The sequence below is a fragment of the Mandrillus leucophaeus genome, unplaced genomic scaffold (genome assembly GCF_000951045.1).
Source record: "Mandrillus leucophaeus isolate KB7577 unplaced genomic scaffold, Mleu.le_1.0 Scaffold766, whole genome shotgun sequence".
Taxonomy (NCBI): Eukaryota; Metazoa; Chordata; class Mammalia; order Primates; family Cercopithecidae; genus Mandrillus; species Mandrillus leucophaeus.
This window is the reverse complement of record NW_012108319.1, coordinates 283,173-291,524: the sequence shown is the minus strand read 5'-3', so window position 1 is coordinate 291,524 and position 8,352 is coordinate 283,173.

The window sequence follows — 8,352 nt, the reverse complement described above, 5'->3', positions numbered from 1 at the left end:
GTTTCAATACACATACACATTGTGAAATGATCACCGCAATCAAGCGAATATACCCTTCGCCTCACATACTTTTTATTTTTATTTTTTATGGTGAGAACATTTAAGACCTACTCTCTCAGAGAATTTCAGGCATACAATCCAGTCTTTTAACTATAGTACTATATTATAACTTAGATCTCCATTACTTATTCATCTTGCTTAGCTGAAACTTTGTACCCTTTGACCAACATTTCCCCATTTTCCCGTCCCCACAGCCCATGGCAACCACCATTCTACTCTACTTCTATGAGTTGCATGTTTTTGGATTCCGCCTACAACTGAGATCCTACAGTATTTGTCTTTCTGTGTCTGCCTTAAGTCTCCTAACGTACTGTCCTTAAGGCGCACAATGTTGTTACAATATAGTGTCCTGCTTATGACCAACTTAAGGGCATTTCATATCTATGATGTCCATTTCCTGCTGATATTTGCCCCATTTTATGGATCAGGACACTGAGACAAGCACTTGTTTCAATAACTTGTGCAAAGTCATGACACAAGAGGCAGAGCAGAACACCTAGTCCCTAACAATCTACTGTGCTCCAGACAAAGCTGAAGAAGATGTGGACCCTGAGCCTCAGTTTTCTCATCTGCAAGATGGAGATAATACCTACAGGGTTGTCTCAAAGAGATTTGGCAACTTCACAAGACCACACGGTGGGGGTGGGGTGGCAGGGAGGGGGAATCTACTGATAGGGAGATAAACAAATATTTCCTGTCACCCTGGAAATGTCATTAGGGCCCTTAGCAAAGAGTTCTAATGTTCAGAGAGACTATCTGGAAGGGAGAAATCTACAACTGAAAGAGGCTGTAATAATGGGCACTCAAGAAAGGAAACCACCACCTTTGCACATCTGAACCACTAACAATGACTTTTGTTGCTGAATGTGCTTCTTTGCTCCTACTAGTAAAGTCTTGTCAAACAGGAAACAGGTTTTTAAGGCAACGGGGTCCCTGTGAGTTCAAACTTCTGCTTTCCAATGTTCTTACAAGATGCACAATTGGCACCGACTTACAGGAAATATTTAATTGGAATCGGAAGGCGCTGGCTCCACAGGCCTGGTTTTATACTGTCTACAGGCTTCTGCTGAAATGATTTTGGTGTGTAAGCACCAGTCCCTCACTTATTTATATTTGCCAAGGGGGAGTAAAACCAAAACATAGTCCAAGGGTGTTTCTGGGGCACAAGTGCAATCTGTACAGGGTTAGGAAAAGAGGCGGGGAGAAAAACTGCCATGCAAAAATTCCTCTTAAAAAAGAGAAGGGCTGGGACTGAACTCGGAGTGACATATTTATGAGCTCAGTATCAGTTGCTTGAGCTGATAAGCGTTGGTCATTAAAGGAAGGAAAAGTCACCTTTGTGTATATAAAATATACAAGATTCATAGTCTGAAAAGACTGAACAGGAAAGCATTGGGTAAATAGAGGATATCCCTTAAAGTATAATGTGAAAATCAAATTACTTCAAGAAGGAAGAATGTAGGTGTTTCTTTGTAAGTGAGAGGTTGAGAAAATGAATGACTCCCTAATTTGAAATCAACATTAACCGGCTGCAGCCTTTTGTGGCTCAATTCTGAGAATGTAGTTCAAAGAAATGCCTCCTTCCCAAAAAGCCCTTTCGTCCCCCTTTTATGTGCCCCCTGCCTGGACTCCACACTGGCTGAAAGGACAGGTTATAGAGTCCACTGCATGGAGGTCAGGCACTCAGATCTGCCTCTCACTGGCTCAGTGAGATTGGGCAAATTACCTGTTTCTTCAAGTCGTCTTCTCTTTAAAAAAAAAAAAAAATTATTTACTTATTTATTTATTATTTGTTTGTTTTAGAGACACAGTCTCACTCTGTCATCCAGGCTGACATGCAGTAACATGATCATAGCTGACTGCAGCCTCAAACTTCTGGGCTTAATTGATCCTCCCACCTCAGCCTCCCAAGTAGCTGGGACTACAGGGGCACGCCACTGTGCCTGGTTCTCTATTTCTTTATTTGCAAAATATGGACAATAATAGTACCTGTCTCCTGAGATTGTGTGAGGATTACACTGGAAATGCACTTCCGCTGCTTGCCCTGAGCCTGGTCTATAACAAGCATTCTGTAAAGGTAGTTCTTTTTATCATTATACCAAAGACCACTGGTCTTCCCAGAGATTTCCAAACCCCAGAGGAGTTTTGCAATTATCCCAACAAAGTGTCAAGGAATGAATTCTTCCAATACCCTCAAAGAGATTAATTTAATTTTAACAACAATATGACAGTCTAGAGCACCTTGGTAGGTGAGGGGGGGAGTGGGGACAGAAGAAGAGCATTTCCTGGAAATCCTATAATGATTTCATTTTCTAATCCCCAAACGACCTTGGTCCATAGGGATGCTGGCCCTCCCTCCCTCACTCCAGGCCTTGGTTTTTTGCAGTCTTCATCTGTGGTGTCATCAGTGGCCCCTAGATTAGGCCTCCCAGAGTAGACAACAGTACCCCCCACCTCCTGTCCCCCTTCAGAGACCACTAACTCTTCCTTATCCCTTTATTTCTACTTCCTCTCGGAACCTGCAGGATTCCGGTCTGATAAGCATATCTGCATTAGAAGCCAGACTTTGCATATCTCAGGATCCACCCTCACCCTCGGAATATTCACCTTCATAATCCACTAACTGGCCTGTCCCCATTCAGTCACAATTGTAGGTTCCTGCAGAATGATGATTTGTGACAAATGTTCTTCCCTCTGGCTAGGTTTTCTCAAGGCTAGGTTCTTCTCTGGCTAGATTTTCTCTGGCTCGGTTCTTCTTCTGGCTAAATTTTCTCAAGAAGAAAACAGACGAGAAAAATACTTTATTTTTGTAGAATGTTCTATCACACGGGATAAACTTGTGTTCCTTTGCATCCACCATGTGCACGGTTGGACGTGCCCCTTCAGGAGCTCCTGCTTGTCAGGGAGTTGACTGCATTGGCAAAAGTTAAGTTGCTCAAGGAAGTCTCAGTTTTCATTTCTTTTTTTAAAAATTGACATATAAGAGTTGTACTGGCTGATCACAGTGGTTCACTCCTGTAATCCCTGCACTTTGGGAGGCCAAGGCAGGCCGATTACTTGAGCCCAGGAGTTTGAGACCATCCTGGGTAACATGGTGAAACCCCTCTCTACAAAAAATTCACTGAGTGTAGTGGCCACACTTGTAGTCCCAGCTACTTGGGAGGCTGAGGTGGGAGGATCACCTGAGTCTGGGAAGTCAAGGCTGCAGTGAGCTGTGATGGCACCACTGCACTCCAGTCTGGTGACAGAGTGAGGCTCTGTCTCCAAAAAAAAAAAAAAAAAAAAAAAAGAGCACATGGGGGGCACATGATATTTTGATACCTGCATACAATGTGTAATGAACATATTAAAGCAACTGGTATATCCATCACCTCAAACATTTATCTTTTCATCGTGTTGAGAATTTCCTAAAAGTTGATTTTTCAGACTGATTAGAAATAGAAGTGTGGGTGTTCTCCCTCCCCTGTTCCCTTCTCAAGCCTCTGTGATCTTTTCCTCAGTAAAATACATTCCTAGTTTGATTTTAAGTCATTCCTCATAACCCCTGTCCTGGATTCACCTAAAATGAAAACCTCAGAGACATTGTAACACCCCTCTCCATCTCACACCTCACAAATCCATCAGCAAATTCGAGGTTGCTTCTATTTATTTTCTGAACCCAACTACTCCTCATCCCTTGCAGCATTCCTGGTCTGGTCCAAGACACCACTAGCTCCTACCTGGTTTTCTGCAAGTCTCCTAACTGGGCTCCTGGCTTCTGCTCTGTCCCTCTGGTGTCCATCTCCACACAGCAGCCAGAGCGATCCTTTTAAAACTTAGGTTAGGTCGGGCGCGGGGGCGCACACCTGTGATCCCAGCACTTTGGGAGGCCAAGGCGGATCACCTGAGGTCAGGAGTTCGAGACCAGCCTGGACAACATGGTGAAACCCCGACTTTAGTAAAAATACACAAATTAACCAGGCGTGGTGGTGCACGCCTGTAATCCCAGTTACTAGGGAGGCTGAGGCAGGAGAATGGCTTGAACCCAGGAGTTGGAGGTTGCAGTGACCCAAGATGGTGCCATTGCACTCTAGCCTGAGCAACAAGAGTGAAACTCCATCTCAGAAAAATAAATAAATAAATAAATAAATAAAACTTAGGCCAGATCATGTCACTTCTCTGCTCAAAACCCTCCAATCCCCCGACCCCATCCTGAGAAAAGGTGCAGTCTCTATAAGGCCTACAAGGCAAGGCTCTGTACCCTCAAGCCTCTCTCTGCTCATCTGTTGTGCTCCTCCTTGCTCGGTCCTTCTGCAGCCACACTGGTCTCCTCGTGGTTCCTCCAACACGCCAAGCATAGCTCTATCCCAGGGCCTTTGCATGTTCTATCTGCCCTGGATGGTTCTGTCCCCAGATAGCCATATGGCTCACTCCCTCACCTCCTTCAGTTCTTTCTTGGAATCTCACCTTCTTAAGGAAGCCTCCCTGGACAGTCATAATTAAAATTGCAGCCCCTGCTCTCATATCCTCTATGTTCACTTCTTTATTTTTTGCCATATCATCTCCACCATTCAGTTGATATTTAGTTGATCTTTGTTTTGTTGAGTTTAGATCTCATCTCACTAGACCTCACTAGAATGTAAGCTCCACCAGGGCAGGGGTTTTGTCTGCTTTCTCCCAGTATCTCCAGTGCTTAGAACAATATCCGATTCCAGTAGATGCTCTATTATATTTTATATTCAAGCTCAACAGACGAATGAATAAGACGGACATGCTTCACAACTGAGTCACAATTGATGTATTCATTCAATCGAGGGAGTAAGAACTGTTTAAATCCCATCTTCCACTGTTTATCAGCTATATGACCTGTAACAAGACACAACCTCAGAGTCTCAGGTTCTGATGAGTAAAATGAGAACGACAACGGTTCCTACCTCATAAGATTGTGTGGCTAAATAAGTTTATAAAGGCCAGGCTCAGTGGCTCATGCCTGTAATCCCAGCACTTTGGGAGGCCGAGGCAGGCAGATCACTTGACGCCAAGAGTTCAAGACCAGCCTTGCCAACATGGTGAAACCCCATCTCTACTAAAAATACAGAAATTAGCCAGGCATGGTGGCAGGTGCCTGTAATCCCAGCTACTCAGAGGCTGAGGCAGGAGAACTGCTTGAATCCAGGAGGCAGAGGTTTCAGTGAGCCGAGATGATGCCACTGCACTCCAGAGTGAGACTCTGTCTTAAAAAAATAAAGTTTTAAAAAGTGCTTTGTCTAGCACTTCGATATGTATTAGAGGTATTGGTTAGTATTATTGTTTTTGTTATTACTACTGTTATTGTTATTCTCAGATATCGTAATACCCCAAGTAAAACTCTTCAGCCACTGGGTAGAAGAAAAAAGAACACGGAATTCTTTTACAACCAGCTACCAAATAGGAGGGTGGCTGCAACCTAGGAATCTGTTGAATTTCTCATTAGAAGTTGCTGCATTCTAATACTGTAAAGTGCACCATTAATAACTTCCTTAGAGAAGCCAAAAAAGGGCAAGGTAGGAAGTAGGAAAATATTTTCCAACCACTGCAGATTACAAAATAGACTCCCTGCATTCATCAAGTGTTTTCTTCTTCCAACGGGGTAATCTCAAGTACATGACACAAGATAAACACAGAGCCATGCTCCATTAAATTTATGAAAGGATGTTGTTTATTTTTATCACATTTATTGGACTTGAAAGATATCCTTTAGTTCTCAAATCAACATCGGCGTTTATTTCTGGATTGCTGAGTGCTTTAACAAATCACAAAGGTCTGATCTTTCACCTCCTGAAACGCAGGCCAGTCACATGCCAGAGGGCAGAGGGTTGAAGATGGTTTGGGTGGTTTTGAGCAGCAGTGATATATTGAGGTTTTACAGCAGCTTTTTCTGGCAGTTCAAGGCAATCTGAAACTCTGAAAGATTCAGAAAATGGGAATGGGACTGGGCACTGTGGCTCATGCCTGTAATCCCAGCTCTTTGAAGCTGAGGCAGGAGGATTGCTTGAAGTCAGGAGTTGGAAACCAGCCTGGGCAACATAGAGAGATTCTCATCTCTGCGAAAAATAAAATAAATAAAATAAAATAGCCAGGCATGGTGACATGTGCCTGTAGTCCCAGCTACTCAGGAGGCTGAGGTGGGAGGATTGCTTGAGCCCGGGAATTTGAGGCTGCAGTGAGCTATGATCACGCCACTGCATTCCAGCCTGGGTGACAGAATCAGGCCCCAGCTCTCAAGAAAGAATGAAAAGAAAGAAAATTGGAGTGGTTCTATCTGCCAGGAGAGTCAATCAACTCCAGTTAGGCTATTTGGATCCTCACATAAGTCTCTAATGAATGGTAACAGCTCGATCCATACTAGAGCGATTTGGTGCTCTTGCCACGGCCTGTGCTAGGAGTGTCCAAGAAACAGCCCTCATAACCCCTTCCCTAACTGCCCCTTGACTTCCCCTCAGCCCTTCCCACTACTGCTGTTTTCCTTTCTGGAGAAGTCTGAGGAATGAAGAGGTCAAGGCTAGGATGATGAATGGACAGTCACGCACGAGTTCCCTCCAGCTCTGTGATTCTGCCTGGCAGTGCCAGCACACACTCACCCATTTCCCTGTCTTGGGGTCCTGCTACTCTGCTTCTGAGGCAAAAGGGGATCTGGGAATTGGGAGGAAGAATACTTCTCCATCTTTTATTCTTTGCTATCCTCTTAATATCAAAAGTATCAAAATTATTTTTAACTGCAAATAAAAGTAAAATTGGGATCTCTGATATTTTATCATTTTTTGATGAGAGAGAATAGTAAAGAATAAAAGATGGGGAAGTCTTCATGGCCTAACAACCCCTGTACCCCTTTTATCTCAGACACAGAGGAGAAGGACCTCGGGACAAGGAAACGCATAAGTGTGCACTGCCAGACAGAATCGTGAGAAGTAGATCAATGTTCTAGGAGGACTCAAGATATTCTCCAAATCATGGGCAGAAGCATGCTGTGACTAAAGTACTGAGGGCTGAGTGGGGCAGCCCTAGGGACTTGATTTCTGAGGCTTGTCAGCTCAAAGAACTTCCGCTATTAGACAGGTAATTCTGTAAGCTCCACATGCATCCCACTAACATTTCCAATAAATGTCCTTCCCAAAAGACTTAGTCTAGGGCCAGGCCAGTATCCTCCTCCCTACTCTCCACTAAACACACACACACTCACACAAACACACACACACACATACTGCACCCTCACTAGTATTATTAAGCCTCCCAATCAATTGCATATTCAAAAATTAACCTTGGCTGGGCACGGTGGCTCACATCTATAGTTCTAGCACTTTGGGAGTCTGAAGTAGGAGGATCACTTGAGCCCAGGAGTCTGAGAACAGCTTGGGCTACATTGAGAGACCTTGTCTCTACAAAAAATACAAAAATTAGCTGGGTATGGTGGCACATGCCTGTAGTCCCAGCTACTTGGGAGGTTGAGGTGGGAGGATCACTCGAGTCCGGGAGTTCAAAGCTATGGTGAGCTATGATTGTACCACTGTACTCCAGCCTGGGCAACAGAGTGAGACTCCATCTCAAAAAAACAAAACAAAACAAAAAACAAAAAACCCAACATTTCTGGACACTCACACACCACAGTGATAGTTGACACTGATGCCTATGGTCAGGTCCTCAGGAAAGCTGTTGCTCCCATTAAAATATCAATAGTGAGCAAAATATACCCAGTCTGTTCCCAGAAAAGGTTCTCTCTGCAGTGGGATGAGGACCAGCTTCCATTTTTCCTTTTGGGTCACCTGCCCCCCAGTGCCCAGAATGATGAGAGGAGAACCCATGGCCAGCAGAGAATCCTGAAGCCTGAATCTACCACTCCTTTAGAGGTGAGACCATAGCAAGGTGATAACCAAAGTCGGGAAAAGATGCTCTTCATCATTTACCCTTCTAAGAAAAGGCGAGGTCCTTGCATTTTACCTGAAAGAAAAGGTCACCCTAGAGGAGGAGGATAGTAAAATAGGCATTCCTCACTAGTACAAGCAAGACTGTCATTCCTCAGTGAAAGATGGTTCATGATTAAAACAACTTTGAAGACTGATAAAAGGATGCTTGGAACTTCCTGACCAGACTAAGAACACAATGACTTGGGGAACTATGTGAGGCAGGGTTTCTAACTTTCCCTTTTATTTATTTAGTTTTTTGAGACAGAGTCTCTCTCTGTCACCCACACTGGAATGCAGTGGCACGATCTTGGCTCACTGCAACCTCCACCTCCCAGGTTCAAGCAATTCTCCTGCCTCAGCCTCCCAAGTAGCT